The sequence below is a fragment of the Budorcas taxicolor genome, chromosome 4 (assembly GCF_023091745.1).
Source record: "Budorcas taxicolor isolate Tak-1 chromosome 4, Takin1.1, whole genome shotgun sequence".
Lineage (NCBI taxonomy): Eukaryota > Metazoa > Chordata > Mammalia > Artiodactyla > Bovidae > Budorcas > Budorcas taxicolor.
The window spans coordinates 96,705,970-96,723,636 of record NC_068913.1 but is presented as its reverse complement, the minus strand read 5'-3'; the positions used below and the strand labels follow the sequence as shown (position 1 = coordinate 96,723,636).

Below are 17,667 nucleotides of genomic sequence, written 5' to 3'. Positions count from 1 at the left end.
TCTCTCAGACAGAATTTTCAATTTGGCTACACCATGCAGCATCTGGGATCTTATAATAGCTTCCTGACCAGGGATTGAACTTCCACCCCCTGCATGGAAAGCAAGGAGTCTTAACCACTGGATCACCAGCAAAGTCCCTCTAAGAAGACATCATTTCTTCATTCATCTACTCCTTGACCCACTCAAAGAGCATCAACTTCCTCATTTCTCATTCTCTTCAAGCCAATACAGTCAGTTTTTGTCTCCCATACTCCCATCACTTCAAGGCAAATAGATGTGGAACCAGTGGCTGACTTTATTTTGGGGGGCTCCAAAATCACGGCAGATGGTGACTGCAGCCATGAAATTAAAAGATGCTTACTCCTTGGAAGGAAAGTTATGACCAACCTAGATAGCATATTTCAAAGCAGAGACATTATTTTGTCAACAAAAGTCTGTCTAGTCAAGGCTATGGTTTTTCCAGTGGTCATGTATGGATGTGAGAATTGGACTATAAAGAAAGTTGAGTGCCAAAGAATTGATGGTTTTGAACTGTGGTGTTGGAGAAGACTCTTGAGAGTCCCTGGGACTGCAAGGAGATCCAACCAGTCCATCCTAAAGGAGATCAGCCCTGGGTGTTCATTGGAAGGACTGATGTTGAAGCTGAAACTCCAATACTTTGGCCACCTGATGCGAAGAGCTGACTCATTGGAAAAGACCCTGATGCTGGGAAAGATTGAGGGCAGGAGGAGAAGGGGACGACAGAGGAGGAGAAGGGGACGACAGAGGAGGAGATGGTTGAATGGCATCACTGACTCAATGGACATGGGTTTGGGTAGACTCTGGCAGTTGGTGATGGATAGGGAGGCCTGGCGTGCTGTGGTTCATAGGGTCACAAAGAGTTGGACACGACTGAGCAACTGAACTGAACTTCTACTACAAACACACCTGTGAAGGTTGCAGTGACCTCTGTATTGTCAAATCCACTGGTCAGTTTTCCATCCTAATCTTACTGCCCTCTCAGCAGCCATAATACTTGGCCCTGGTGATCCATCTCTTTTCACTGCAACCTTTTCTTTGCTTTGCTTCCATCACGCCACATGTGCTTTCCTTCTACCTCGTTGTTTGTTCCTTTTCAGTCTCTTGCTGGGTGTTTCCTGATTTCTGAATGCTGGGAGCTCCCTTGGGCTTGGTCCTCTACAATTGCCCATCTAGCTCATTGCTTTAAATACCATATCTCTTCTCCTATTGTCTGTCTTGGAAGCTGCAGAGGGTTTTTTCCCCTAGAGACACTGAAGTTTGGGTTGGGCACTGAAGGAGGCAATAAGTTGGCTGAGGAAAGTAGATCCAAAGGAAAAGAGTGGGGAAAAGCACAAAAGTGTGTAAAGGCAAACTGCATTCAGAGAAGATAGGGAAGTCTGATGTGGGTTGAAAATAACTGGTTAGGGAGGTTGTAGTAATATCGAGAAGAACCTTGATTTACAATTAAGGGACTTTATGCTGGACTTCACACTGAAGACAATAAGCATGAAAGGTATCACAGGTTCCTAAATAGGGAAGAGATGTGATCGTTCATATTTTAAAAAAATAATAAATTAAACTGTAGTAGCAGGATGACAGGTGAACTAGAGTAAAGGGATACTGGAGCCAGGAAAGCCAATTAGACGGTCACTGTAATAGTCTAAGGAAGGGATTATGGTCTGAGTCACCATAGCAGCAGGGGCATGGAGAGTAGTGGCAAATCCAAGGGAGATTTAGAAGCAGCATTGAGGACATAGTCATTGATTAGATAGCCACTTGGGAGTAGGGGAGAGAGGCCAAAGTTGAAGTGTAATGACATTAACGAAGCTAAATAGGAGGAGAGCAAAAGTGCGGGGAAGGGAGGATGAGGATATTGAGTTTGCAGTGACTACAGGATATCCAATGGCAAATGAAAGACACGTCTGCAGGTCAGGAGCAAAGTTTGGACTGACTATATAGGTTCAGGGCCCATGGGTAGCTAAATTCTGAGAATGGATGGGATATCCTGAGGAGGCCATAGAGAAGAGTGCCAAGACCCTGAGGGGAAAAAAGCATGCAGGGAGCAGTCAGAGGAAGAAGAGCCGGAGGAGGAGACTGGAAAGGTCCAGAGAGAGCATGAGACTGGGACAGAGTGAAGTCTGCAAGTAAAGGGAGAAGAGACCTTCAAAGAAGAAAGGATAAACAGTTCTCTCTGGGATAGAGTGAATGACAAAGTCTGGGGACTGGATCTGATGAGTACAGTTTCTAGAGCATTGGAAGTCACCCTGAAATGGATAAAGGGAAGACTCTTCTTGGAAGTTTGGCTGTGAAGGAAGCAGGAAATGGCTAGGAAGAAAATGGAGTTGGGCAAGGTGTAGACATTTTTTTATTTTAATGAAATGGAAGTCTTTAGTACAACAGATGGCTAGTTAGTTTCTGCTTAAACAACTCTTGTGAGTGCACTACCCCACAAGACAACGTCACTGCATTTTTTTAACCAGCAATTGATCACTCAGTTCAGTTCAGCATGTATTCGTTAAGTACCTTCTATGTCCAAAGCACTGGGCTTGGCATTCCAGTGCCTAAAAATATGTGCAAAACACGAGGTGGATTTAGAATATTCAAAACTCACAAAGAAGAAAATCCATCCATTATTGAGATATTATTACTATCAATAGTTTCCTATGTCCGTCCAGTTATTTTTTTCTTTTTGAGCATATATATTGAAAAGTAAATTACCTACATTTTCTGATATCATGGCATCTTCCACAATCTGCTTCCTACTGGATTCATAGTTTTCATCAAAGGAATGTATTATGATTTATAGAATAGTTCTTTTTGAACTTTTAGGTTATCTCTAAGTGTTCAATATTATAAAGAAGGTACGCTTTACTAAGTACTCTTATACTAAATGTTGTGAGTATTTCTGGTTATTTTCTTAGGATAAAGTCTTAAAACTGAAATTACTCTTTTAAATGGTTTGCACATATTAAGATTTTAAGTACATAATGCCAAACTGCTCTCTAGAATGCTTGAATCAATTTGAAAGTGAAAGTGGCTCAGTCATGTCCAACTCTTTGCAATCCCTTGGACTGTAGCCTGCAGGCTACTCTATACATGGAATTTTCCAGGTCAGAATACTGAAGTGAGTAGCCGCTCCCTTCTCTAGGGTATCTTCCTGACCCAGAGATCAAACCCAGGTCTCCTGCATTGCAGGCAGATTCTTTACTGTCTGAGCCACCAGGGAAGCTCATGAACCAATTTACATGCCCCATATTGTATGAGGGTGTTTATTTCCCTGAATCTTTATCTATGGAAGTTATTATTTTAAAGTTCTTGACAATTTGTTAGGTACAAAGATATCTGGTTTTATTTGGTGACTCAGACAGTTAAAAGAACCTGCCTGCAATGTGGGAGACCCAGGTTTGATTCTTGGGTCAGGAAGAGCCCCTGGAGAAGGGAATGGCTACTCGCTTCAGCATTTGTGCCTGGAGAAATCCATGAACAGAGTAGCCTGGTAGGGTACAGTCCATGGGGTCACAAAGAGTCGGACATGACTAAGTGACTAACACTTTCACTTTTCTTTCACTTTTTCTTTACTATTAACTCTGGACCTTTTTCATTTAGTTGCCCAGTTGAATTCCCTTTCTTCTCTTTTGCTTTTTCATATTCGTTACCCACATGGTTTGTTCATGTTTTTTACCTTTCTCGTGTTCTTTACACTTCTTTTAAAATGTATTTTTCTTATAAATTTGTAAGAGTACTTTATATATAAAGGACACCGATGCTGCTGCTGCTAAGTTGCTTCAGTCGTGTCCGACTCTGTGCGACCCCAGAGACAGCAGCCCACCAGGCTCCCCGGTCCCTGGGATTCTCCAGGCAAGAACACTGGAGGGGGTTGCCATTTCCTTCTCCAATGCAGGAAAGTGAAAAGTGAAAGTGAAGTTGCTCAGTCGTGTCGGACTCTTAGCGACCCCATGGACTGCAGCTTACCAGGCTCCTCCGCCCATGGGACCTTCCAGGAAAGAGTACCGGAGTGGGTTACCATTGCCTTCTCTGATAAAGGACACTACCCTTTGTCATATATATATTTGGTTGCAAAAATTCTAGAATCTCTCATTTATCTTTTAATTTTGTTTGTAGTACTGTTTCATCTACATAAACTAAAAAATTTCAAGTAATCAAATCTATAAATGTTTTCCATTTACAAATCATAAACCTTTATTCTTTCACTCAGGTTTTTACCACTCTAAGGTCAAGAAATGCTTACACCACTTTCATTTTTCAACATATATCATTTCTCTTGTATGGGTCATTTTTAATATTTAACTATTTATTGAAAATTCATTCCATTCCTTACTAATCATGTTTGTTCTATCTTTTGAGGATGCTTTGGTTTCAGGAAAGAGAAATCTAACTCAAATAGGCTTAAACAAAATATTGAATCTATTGGCTTTCATAAGTAGAAAAGTTCAAAGACTTCAGGGACAGATGAAGATCCCCTGGAGAAGGCAGCGGCTACCCACTCCAGTATTAGGGCCTGGAAAATTTCATGGACAGAGGACGCTGGCAGGCTATAGTCCATGGGTTGTACATGACTGAGAGACTTTCACTTTCACTTCCTTCTGCCCAAACTTGACCACAATAAATACATCTATTGAAGACACTTTCTGATTTTAAAGGTATTAAAAATGTGTAGGGAAACCCTTATATACTAGCGTCTAGTGAACTAGACTATAGCTGGATGATTCTGGCTTTTCAGTTCAGTTCAGTCGCTCAGTCGTGTCTGACTCTTTGCGACCCCATGAATCACAGCATGCCAGGCCTCCCTGTCCATCACCATCTCCCGGAGTTCACTCAAACTCACGTGCATCGAGTCAGTGATGCCATCCAGCCATCTCATCCTCTGTCGTCCCCTTCTCCTCCTGCCCCCAATCCCTCCCAGCATCAGAGACTTTTCCAGTGAGTCAACTCTTCTCATGAGGTGGTCAAAGTACTGGAGTTTCAGCTTTAGCATCATTCCTTCCAAAGAAATCCCAGGGGTGACCTCCTTCAGAATGGACTGGTTGGATCTCCTTGCAGTCCAAGGGACTCTCAAGAGTCTTCTCCAACACCACAGTTCAAAACCATCAATTCTTCGGCACTCAGCCTTCTTCACAGTCCAACTCTCACATCCATACGTGACCCACAGGAAAAACCATAGCCTTGACTAGACGGACCTTAGTCGGCAAAGTAATGTCTCTGCTTTTTAATATGCTATCTAGGTTGGTCATAACTTTTCTTAACATCAAACAGTCTGCCTCATTCAGTAGCACTACTCCTTCTTTATTACTATCTTACTATAGAAAAGAAAGGAAGTGAAGTCACTCAGTCATGTCCGACTCTTTGCGACCCCATGGACTGTAGCCTACCAGGCTCCTCTGTCGATGGGGTTTTCCAAGCAAGAATACTGGAGTGGGTTGTTATTATCTTACTATATCTATAAACAAAAAACAAACAGAAAACCATCATCACCAGTACTTTTCTCAGAGCCTACTTGTCTCTGGATGTTAAGCCCTCTAGCATTATTTTCACAGGTCTGAGTCCTTCTTTAGAGTGAGGTTTCCCCTTACTCCTATCTATTTTCTGTGAGTGTCCTTTAAAAACAAGAGCTAATCAGATGCTTCTTGAGCAGCAACATTGATCTTTTTTATTTAGATGCTCTCTTTTCTGAATTGAAATCACTGGCTTTATAAGAGTTCAGATTTCAAGTCATTTTACTATTCTTGAGCTTTCTTTCCTAGTTTCTGGCCAAATAGAGCCTTATGTCCATATTTTCTCTTAACTTGCTCAAGTCTTCTTTATATCCGGTTAGCAAGCAAAGAATTGCCTTCTCCGGCTACTACAAATTCAAGGATACCGTGGTCACTTACTTTAAGCTGTCTGTCACTTCCACTTCACCAACACATTCTTCTTAGCTGGTTAGAATTAAGCATAGAATAGTACCTCTTCAATAAGCGATTAGTTTAAATTTAAGTCATGCCAACTTTATTTGATGTCTAGTTTTCAGCAGAATGAGCTTGTCAGTAGGTGTTGAAGTTCTCCATTACTCCTATATTGTGGCCCTGTCCTATTAATTCTGTCATTTGTATTGGGAAAGCATTATTGATGTTGCCATAACAGGATCACAAGGCATGTTAGAACTAGCTGACAAAACATGGCCAGTGGAGAGAGACAGTGAGTCCAGTAGGGAGTGAAGAGCTCTTTCTAGGGTGTGGGCTGTGAACACAGAAGCTGGCTTGGATTAGGGCAGCTGAGCTTTGCAAGACCTGATGTCTCTCACCAAGGTGAAGTTCAAGAAGCTACTAATTCTATGAAGTCCAGCATGAAGGCACACGTGTACCACAGTTTAAGGAGACCATGGCAGGAGTGTGGAGAACAGAATACAACCCTCTGGAATGAGGACTGGTCAGTGATAAGCTAAACAAGACATCAGAACCAAGGTCAAGAAGACCAGGGTGCAGGAGGATGTCCCAGATCTAAAGTGAATCTGGATGCGAGGCAAAACGACCGGAGACAGAAGGTGTGGAGGTCAAGGTGGAAGCACAGAATTGAATAAACATGGAGTGGGAGGTGTAACAGGAGGGACCTACAGATGTCAAAGGCTCACAGCTGACCTGACTAGAAGGAAGCAAGATGCTGGGGCTGATACTGATGACATCAGTTCGGTTCAGTTCCGTTCAGTCGCTCAGTCGTGTCCGACTCTTTACGACCCCATGAACTGCAGCACGCCAGACCTCCCTGTCCATCACCAACTCCCAGAGTTCACTCATACTTATGTCCATCAAGTTGGTGATGCCATCTAGCCATCTCATCCTCTGTCGTCCCCTTATCCTCCTGCCCCCAATCCCTCCCAGCATCAGAGTCTTTTCCAATGAGTCAACTCTTTGCATAAGGTGGCCAAAGTACTAGAGTTTTAGCTTAGCACCAGTCCTTCCAAAGAACACCCAGGGCTGATCTCCTTCAGAATGGACTGGTTGGATCTCCTTGCAGTCCCAGGGACTCTCAAGAGTCTTCTCCAACACCACAGTTCAAAACCATCAATTCTTTGGCGCTCAGCCTTCTTCACAGTCCAACTCTCACATTCATACATGACCACTGGAAAAACCATAGCCTTGACTAGATGGACCTTTGTTGGCAAAGTAATGTCTCTGCTTTTGAATTATGCCATCTGGGTTGGTCATAACTTTCCTTCCAAGGAGTAAGCATCTTTTAATTTCGTGGCTGCAATCACCATCTGCAGTGATTTTGGAGCCCAAAAAAATAAAGTCTGACACTGTTTCCACTGTTTCCCCATCTATTTCCCATGAAGTGATGGGACCAGATGCCACGATCCTCGTTTTCTGAATGTTGAGCTTTAAGCCAATTTTCTCTCTCCTCTTTCACTTTCATCAAGAGGCTTTTTAGTTCCTCTTCACTTTCTGCCATAAAGGTGGTGTCATCTGCATATCTGAGGTGATTGATATTTCTCCCGGCAATCTTAATTCCAGTTTGTGCTTCTTCCAGCCCAGTGTTTCTCATGATGTACTCTGCATAGAAGTTAAATAAGCAGGGTGACAATATACAGCCTTGACGTACTCCTTTTCCTATTTGGAACCAGTCTGCTGTTCCATGTCCAGTTCTAACTGTTGCTTCCTGACCTGCATTACAGGTTTCTCAAGAGGCAGGTCAGGTGGTCTGGTATTCCCATCTTTTTCTCAATTTTCCAGTTTATTGTGATCCACAGAGTCAAAGGCTTTGGCATAGTCAATAAAGCAGAAATAGATGTTTTTCTGACGTACTTTCTCTCTAATCAGAACAGAGAACTAGAACTATAGGCAGGGCTCCTCAGATAATCCAGCATCTAGTTCCATCTGGAAGGCAAAGGCAAGACAACTAGCCAGCTGCCTTATTGTAAGCTCCTGTGACAACGTCATTTCTGCTTTTATTTTGATGGCTCTACCAGTCATCCACGTTCAGGTCTGTGAGTTTTCATTTGTATCCCTAAGTTCTTAACTCACATGGCTATTCTTTTTTGCCTTTAATTGTGTGTTTCTTTTGAGGAAATTATGTACCTTCATATTGGTGCAATACAACAACTAATTCCCTGGTGGCTCAGCTGGTAAAGAATCCGCCTGCAACGTGGGAGACCTGGGTTCGACCCCTGGATTGGGAAGATTCCTTGGAGAAGGGAACATCTACCCACTCCAGTATTCTGGCCTGGAGAATTCCATGGAGTGTATAGTTCATAGGGTCACAAAAAGTTGGACATGACTGAGCAACTTTCACTTACTTACTACTTACCGTGTACAGGTACCATGCTAGCTGAATTATATACACTATGCCTTATTTAATTCCCACAGCACCTCCTTGGGAGGTGAGTATTATGATGTTCATTTTAAAAAGAGGAGAATGAAGCTTATATGGTTTATGTAATCATCCTGAGGTCACACATCTGGGACACAAAAGTCCTCGGATTTAAACTTAGTTTTTGCCTACCTATCTGAGGCTTAAATGACTATATTTATACTGTAATACATTCAAACAATTCTCACTGACACCTGTCAGCCACTAGAGTTTTAAATCTATCTTCCATCTCTTCTATCTCTAACTCCCTAATAGTACTGCAGTATATAAAAGTGATCATTAATAAGTATTTACTGAATGAATTAATGCAGCTTAAAAATGTGATTAGAATTACTGTGTCCTCTCTTGGTTTAGTTGTTGATATAGACAAGTGATAAGAATTCTTCAGTTTGCTCTATAGAAACATTACATTGACATGCATTCATTCATTACATGGCTGAGAAGGGGCCAACTGTTAAATCAACACTGAACTGAGGAGACATACTAAGTCAGGTGTAGGCAAATGTGTTTATATGTTCAAATAAATTTGAGAAGTTAAAATAAAGGGTATATATGAAACAGATTATTTTCTTCAGAGCTCTGAATCTGAAAATCTTTCTCACAACATGGTCTTCTTGTTTGTCTGAAATCAGAGGTTGCCAAACTAACATCCATGGGCCAAATCCAGCCCACCCCTGTTTTTCGCATGGCCTGTGAACAAAAAATGGTTTTCACATTGTTAAGTAGCTGCAAAACATCAACAGAAGAATGATACTTCATGACATGCAAAAATTATATGAAATTCAAATCTCATTTTCCATAAATAAAGCTTAATGGGAAACACAGCCAAGGTCATTCATTTACTTATTGTCTGTGGCCTCTTCAGCACTACAAAGGCAGAGCTGAGTAGGTGGGACAGAGACTGTGTGGCCCACAAAGCCTAACTATTATCCTTTACAGAAAAATGGACTAGTCTCTGGTCTCACCAAGTAATACAGGATGTTATGACATTTTAAATATTGTTTAAGTGACCTCTATTACTGGAGAAGGCAATGGCAACCCACTCCAGTGCTCTCGCCTGGAAAATCCCAGGGGCGGAGGAGCCTGGTGGGCTGCACCTATTACTTCGGTTTCTAACTAGAGGACCCTGGACCCAAAATTGATGACATCTCTTTTGCGGTGTAGAAGGTTTCCACATTCTCAGGACAAAGCCAAACCCTTTCCTCCTTTGGCATCCTCTACATTCTCTCCTGAAAGCAGTAGCACCTTTTGGCAGAAACAATAACAAACTGAGAAGCTGGTGGTTTCTCTAAGAGGTAGTATGTTTCTTCCTACCCAAAGTCATTTTTCTCTTTGATGGGAAACTGGGGCTGGGCATCCTTATGAGTGGTTACAGTGTATTACAGAAATGGATTCTCCAGACTCCATCAACCAATTCAAGGTGATATGATGGAGTCACATGGGTGAGGAAAAGCAAATTGCTCTTTTTGTCATCAGACAGGACCTAAATAAAGACAAAAATGACTCAGAATGATGAGACAGGTAAATATTATTTATCAAAATATTTTCAGGAGGCATTTAACATCCCAGCAATGTGGCATTGTGAGAGCTTAATTAACATGTTAGCTCGGGAGTAAAACCAAGGGATCTTTCTAAGATCAAGTTTGGTTTACAGTACAGTTCAAGAGCATATGCTTTATTTATTTATTGAGACACAAAGACACATACTATCGTTGTTGTTTTTTGTATCTCTATTTCTCTTTCTCTTTCTGTATCTTTGTTTTTCTCTCCAATTTAACAAAAATATACTGATCATTGATTATACCTGAGAGGTACAGGGAAAGCCCTAAGGATACAAAAATAAATCAGATAATTGCAACTTTCAAGGAGCTTAGGGTTTATGAGGAAAACAAATTATAGTGATCTTCCTGGACTTTGGGGCAGCATTTAACACGAATTGATGTTAAATGCTTAATATATTCTTAATATATCCTCCTTAATATATTCCTCTCTTGGTGGCTTTAGTCCCATAGTCTCCTGGTTTTAGTTCTCTGATTTCTGATTCTCGGTCTCCATTATCAGGTCTTTTTTTTTTTTTCCTCTATTCAATCTGTAAATGATCAGAGTTTAATTGTGGGTCTGCTTTTCTTTTGATCATATCTACCCTTCCTAGGCAATCTTCTCTCAAATTTATAAACCCAGTTCTAGCAACTCTCTTGAACTTCCAGTCCATATAATGAAACTGCAGTAAACATCTCCACTTAGACAGATACTGCAATTCTGCAACTGTCCCAAGATTTTCCATCTCAGTCATTGATGTCTCTGCTCATTCATCCCATCTTTGAAGAAATTTCAAATCAGTCATGATACTACCTCCCTCTCCATAACTCACTAATTCCATCTAATTGTCAAGTTCTTTAAAATAACTCTTGACTCTGATCATTTCTCTTCCTGAGCACACTGTCACAGTAGATGAGGAAACCATACCTCACAATTTTTAACAGTTGCCCACCATTCAGCTGTGTAACTGTGCCATAATTTATTTAGCCATTTCTCTATCAGTGGACATGTAGGTTGTTTTCATTCTTTATCTACCATAAATAATGCTTTAGTAAAGATACTAGAAGAGTCATTCTTCAATATTTGTCAGTATATCTATTGGATAAATATGGAAAAATGGAGCTGCTAGGCTAAAGGCTTTGTACATTTAGAAATTTGATAAATACTGCCAAGTTACCCTTCACAGGGGTTATATCAATTTTCATCCTATTGACAATGTAAAATAATGCCCACTCCCCAGCCTGGCAAACCAAGTATGATAATAAAACTTTTTGATTTGTGTCAACTCAGTAAGTAAAATAAAGGAGAATAGGGTGGCAGACAATGAGATGGTTAGATGGCATCACCGACTCAACGGACATGGATCTGAGCAAACTCCGGGAGATGGTGATGGATAGGGAAGCCTGGCATGGTGAAGTCCATGGAGTTGCAGAGTCAGATACAACTTAGCAACTGAACAACAGCAATATGTAAAAAATATCTCTTATTGCAGTTGTAATTTGCATATTACTTGTTATTAGAAAGGCTGAGCACTTTTGCATATTTTAAAGACCTATTTGTGTTTCCTTAACTGCTGTCATAGCTTTTACCCAGTCTCATGGGCGTTTTTGATGCTTTTCTTATTGATTTGTAGCAGTGCTCTGATTTCTTCTTAAATTATCCAATTTCCATATTCTTTCAGAATCCTAGTAATTTTTAAAACTCAGAATTTTATCAAATTTTCCCCAATAAGAAATAATCCTCAATTTAAAAAAATTTATTTTTCAATTGGAGTATAATTGCTTTACAATGTTGTGTTAGTTTCTGCTGTACAACAATGTGAACCAACTATATGCACCCCCTCCCTCCTGAGCTTCCCTCCCCACATCACACCCACCCAGGTCATCGCAGAGCACCAAGCTGAGCTCCCTGTGCCATACAGAAGCTTTCCACTCTCTGTTTTACACATGGTAGTGTATACATGTCAACGCTACTTCAAATGTTAACTCCATTATAGGGGAGCCCATATGAAAAGCTCAGTGTAGAAATTATGAATTGATTTGCAGAAGTCCTGACTACCTGAAAATAGCTCAAGACTGCTTGTACCCATATCTATGCTATGTCATTTAATTTTCCTAACAGCCCTATGAGGCATGTGTTATTATTAACTCCAAAATAAAGCTCAGAGAATATGAATGTCCAGGGTGACACAGCTAATAACCCTTCCACACCTGGAACCTTAAAAGTCCAGTAATCACCATCACTGGCCATTCCTGAACCACATCAGGCTCTGGTCCTTGATGCCTCTAGCTTCTGATAATTAATTGCTCTTCTCTTTTGCCTTCTATAAACATGCGGTGAACATTTTTAAGTACCTACCATCTGCCAGGAATCCTCATGGGGTTTACATTTTAGAAGGGTTCTCATTTATAAGAATAGAAACACACAATAATAAAGCTTTACTAAGATGGGTGGGAAGGGGCAAGGAAGGGTACTTTCAGCCAGGTGGTCAGGGTGGACCTGCTTGAGGAGGTGACATTTAAACAAAGATTAGAATAATCAAATCCAGGAAAAGGAAATATCTAGGTGAAGTCCTTTAAATACAAGAGCAAATCTAATGCATTCGAGGAACAGAAAAAAGGACCACTGCAGTTGGAGTCAAGGGAGAGTGGTGGGAGAAGAGATCAAACAGAGGTGGTCTTGGATGCCAGAGAAGGCTTTCTGCCCGGCAACAGAGTCTGGGCTTTATTTCAAGTGTAATCAGAAGACAAGGAAGGATTCTAAGACAGAAGTGATACGATCTATGTTTTATGATTTATGTCACTCTAGCTGCGTTGTGGAGAGAGGAGGCAAAAGTGGAAATAGGAAAACCAATTAGAAGCTATTACAGGAGCCCAGAAGATGATGTCTGTATTAGGGTGGTGGCAGTGGAGACAGAAAGAGACAGGTTTGGGAAATGTTTTTGAGGGTTAAAGTGGACCTAAATTCTTTATGGAGGAGCCATGAGAATGGAGGAAAAGAAGAACCGTGAATATCTACATGCTTTTTGGCTTGAACAAACGGTGGATGGCAACCTAGACAGCATATTAAAAAGCAGAGACATTACTTTGTCAACAAAGGTCTGTCTAGTCAGGCTATGGTTTTTCCAGTGGTCACGTATGGATGTGAAAGTTGGACTATAAAGAAAGCTGAGCACCGAAAAATTGATGCTTTTGAACTGTGGTGTTGGAGAAGACTCTTGAGAGTCCCTTGGATTGCAAGGAGATCCAACCAGTCCATTCTGAAGGAGATCAGTCCTGGGATTTCTTTGGAAGGAATGATGCTAAAGCTGAAGTTCCAGTACTTTGGCCACCTCATGAGAAGAGTTGACTCATTGGAAAAGACTCTGATGCTGGGAGGGATTGGGGGCAGGAGGAGAAGGGGACAACAGAGGATGAGATGGTTGGATGGCATCACCTACTCGATGGACATGGGTTTGGGTGGACTCCGAGAGTTGGTGATGGACAGGGAGGCCTGGCGTGCTGCATGGAGTCAGACTCGACTGAGTGACTGAACTGAATAAACTGATGTCATTCAATTTGAAGAAGCCCAAAAGTATCCAGAATTTCATATTGCTATATTATTTCCTCCTTTTCCTATGCATCCTTAACCTCACAGATCATGATTTTCTCTTCTGATATTTTCATTTTCCTTCCCTACTTAGTTTTTAGTCCTTCTTATTACAAAGAACTTTATCTACATCCCCTACTCATATCCACTCCTCAGTCCACTGCAGTCTGGTTACTATCTCCTTTTCCTAATAAACTCCTTTCTGAACATAACACTGACCTTGTTGTTAAAACCAAGCAATTTCTGTCTATTTTTCTTCACCTGTCTCTAGCATTTCAAACTATTGCCAATTTCTCTTGACTTTTCCGAAACTACTTGTTCCTGGTCCTTCTGTCTCTCTGGATGTTCCTTTTTGTGTCTTTTTTTCCTCATTTTTTCAACGTTTGCATTCCCATAAGGTTTCAGAAGAGGTCTTTCTCTCTTCTTACTCTATACCTTTTATCTTGAAGATGTCATCTACTTCCATGGACTGTTACTCATTCTGGCGATTCCAGCACATCTCTCTCTCTCTCTTGGGCTCTCGACTCCCCTGTGTATTTATGTAATAGAAAGCTTCATTTTGATATCCTATGGATACTTCAAACACCATGTTTCAAATTAAACTAAATTCCCTCCTCAACCTATATCTCTTCATTTTGGCAAATGGTACCACCATCTTTCCATTTATCTGAGCTGTATATCTTCTCCTGTTCCTGAATCCTGCAGACATAATCAATGATAAAATTCAGTTTGTTCTATACCCTCAGTTTCTCTTGAATCCTTCTCCTCTCTCCATCTCTATTCTTGTTGCTTTAGTTTAGGTGTCCATCGTTTCTATCCCCATAATGCTGAAAGAGCCTCTGAGCTCATCTCCCTGCTTATTGTGTTGCTCACACTAATAAATTCTCCAAACTGGAGTGAACTTTATAAAATGGACATTTGATTGCCTCACTATGCTCCTTAAAACTCATCAGTAGTTCTCCACTGGCTTTAGGGTTAGTTGAAACTTATTAGGAGGATATATAAGACTTTTCATAATACAAGACCTTGCTGATCTTTCTGGGTTCTGCTATGCATTCATACAAGACAGAATCTATTACTTGCTAGGCTCTGCTCTTCACCTTCAACTCTATGGGCACACCTTCTTAGCCTCAGGACTTTACACATAATACTTTCTTTGCTTGGTCTACATTTCTCTTTGACTTGCCCACTTGTCTGGATTATTCTACTTATGCTTCAGATCTCCTCTCTAAATTCATTTTCTATGGTTAGGGACTGTGACTATGCAAGGTGAAGGTTAAGTGTATACCTTTCCAGTGAGCTCCCGTGTTGCTAACATCCTAGTATTGTGTGATCAATTTTGTACTTATCTGTCTCCTCATTAAACTACAAGATCCTTCAGAGGAGACTGTGTTATTCATCTGCGTATTCCCAGTGCCTAGCACGGTACCTGACACATAGCAGGCACTCAATAATGAATAGAGAGAGTGGAAGAGTTGGGTTTCAAAGTCAGATCTTCTCTGTCTGGCACAAATCTCCCATTTCTTCATGCTACTTCTTAACACCTTGAGCCTGAAAATTTTAAAAATCTAGGTATATTTTTGCCTGTAACTCCATGAGAGTTCAGTTAATCATGTAATTCTTTAATAGCCTTTATTCATCATTCCACCATTTTGTTCATCAAAGTACTTTGGGTTAAATAAATCTAAATTGAATGAAGGCGCTTTTGATACAGTTTTATATCCTTTCTACCTTTCATCCTGTTCCTTCTACAACACCTGAAAGCAAGCAGAGTTAAGTACTTTGGGAGTCAGATAAATTTTATTTGTCTGGCAACTGACACTATAAAGTGATGTGTCAACAACATACTCTTTCCTATTATAATTTCCTCCAAAGTTTCTATGGATAAGGTCTTAAAATTTCAGTGCCAAAATTTAACATTGCAAAATTCAGCTAAAATTTAAAATTTTATGCAGTGAGTTCAGTACAACACAGAGTTTTGTAAATGGAAAGAATCTTAAAGATTCTGTAGCCCAGCATTTGTTTAGCTTCCATGAGGAAACAGACAGGAGAAGACTTGTACTAGCTCACCCAAGGTCATCCAGCCTATTAAAATTTCCTAACTTTCAGTTGGCTGGTCTCTCCTCAATGCCATAGATACCCTATTATCTTCCATCCAAACAAATGATCTACATCAGAACCTATCTAACTGCATAGTGTTTATCTTTATGATATTGCCTTTTTTTGATATCCTTGTTATAAAGAGGAAGGAACTGAAAACGAAGCAAGGCTGTCTTATCCAGGGACATAGGAGAACTGGCAAAAGAGACAATTAGTACAGGGAGATGGGCTTCTATTTGTACTGTAGCCTTGTAATCACACTCTGTTCTCTGAGTGCCCCAATGCTAACCCAAGCTTATTTGTACTTCTGGGGCCTGGATTCTATTCAGTTCTATGCCTTATTTAGTCTAAATGATTTCCCCAGCTTCAGTGTGTATTTTTTTTTTGAGTTTTATTTTAGAAATATCACACTTAAATCTGCCCTCAAATTGAGTTTGTTTTAGTTCTAATGCTGAGGAATGAAGATTCTGGGTAAAAGAAATAAAGATGATGGGTTTTTCTAGGCTTTACATTTCAAGAATGGTTTTCTCAAATGGCAACTGGCAGTATACCTTATTCCTCAAATTATGACATTTTCTATGGGAATTAGAATTTAATTGGGATAATTGGTTTTCACGGCAAGCACAGCTTTCTTTCCAAGAGTATCAGTTTGATAATATTTTACCAGCTAAAGCTATGAGACCAAATATAAACCAGTTCTGAGAAACAGGAAGTGAACCTGACTGGTCTAGTCTGCGTGTCCCTGGTAGTGACGCACATACAGAAATCAAATTAGGAAAACAAGATATGTGGGTGTGAGGGAGTCGATAATAATTCAGGATGCTACAACACAAGCGAGAACTCCTTTAACCAAATGCCATTCATTTTAATAACACCCTGAGAAGTTTGATTTCCACATAACATACGAGTGATTAGAAAGCAGGACGAGCTTGAGTTCCCTAGCAACAGCATGTGCTTCTGAGACAGTCATTAGCCTTTCAGTTAATCCCGCCAACCCCTTACTGCTAATGTATGACTGACATTAAAAAAAAAAAAAAAAATGATGTTGCAGAAAGTGCTTTGATTTCCAGGAGCAAAATGGACAAGAATAATATATATGCATATATATATATATATATATATATATATATATATATAAAATATATATGTGTGTTTATGTTAAGTTGTCCTGAGAACTGCACTTAGGTAAAAGAAGCAGTTTTCCTACATGCCCAGCCTGTCCCCATGTCCCCATGTTCACTGCTTTTAGTTCTACGTTTCTGAATCCCCTCCCAATAAAGGGCAGCAGAGGTGAAAATTCTTCAGGCTTTAGACAGTCCCCTCATCGAATGTAAATCATAGTCTGAAACTGGGGTGGGCAGTTTGTGTAGCAGGACTGAGGCTGACAGAGGGTAAGGTGGGAGAGAAACCATAAGGCATAGTTTCCTTTCTCGTTTAAACAGAATAAATTACCCTGGTTGGAGCTGCTTGGGAAAGGAGGGTGGGGAAGGGAAAGAAGCTATTTTTCCTATTGATTGTTTAATTGCACCAGAGGCTGTTTGTCCAAGGCCACTGGCCAAGAGCATTATGTCTGTGGCTAAAGTGAGGTTGGGCAGGTTTCCATACCCCTTCCTAGTTTTAAACAAGACAGCCCATAAAGCTCAGTCAGGCTATAGGAATAGGGTGTATGTCGACTTCTGCTACTCAGCTGTACCCTAAAGCGCCAGGGCTGATGGGATGATGGTTTTCTAACTCTGAAACACTGCCTCTAGCTGGGTCCTTGGTTCAGGGTGCACTACTCCTCTGTGTAGCCTGGGCCACCTGCGGGGCGTTATTCCAACGGTAACTATTGACACTGGTCATCCTTATTGTGGCCTGGGTCCCTTTCAACTGGGCACTGGGCTCCTTCAGTTTGGCCAGGGTGATTCCTAGTTCTCCCCGCCTCCCCACCTAACCCCCTGCACGCTCCCTTCCCAAGGCGACCACCTGCGCCGCCCCACTTACCATCTGCCCCGCGGGGAGGGCCCCCCGGGGTGGCGGAGCCCTCCCTGCTCCCGGGCGGCTCTGGGGGAACTCGGTGTTTGCCTTCAGCCCTTC

At 41.0% G+C, this 17,667-nt stretch overlaps 1 long non-coding RNA gene across 1 annotated transcript in view; it reads right to left on the bottom strand.

The window, feature by feature from the left end:
* LOC128046985 (uncharacterized) overlaps positions 1-17,667 on the bottom strand; it is a 131,294-nt gene extending 113,627 nt beyond the window's left edge. The window contains exon 1 of the long non-coding RNA XR_008199279.1: positions 17,575-17,667. This is a non-coding gene — a long non-coding RNA (uncharacterized LOC128046985). The remainder of the gene's footprint in view (positions 1-17,574) is intronic.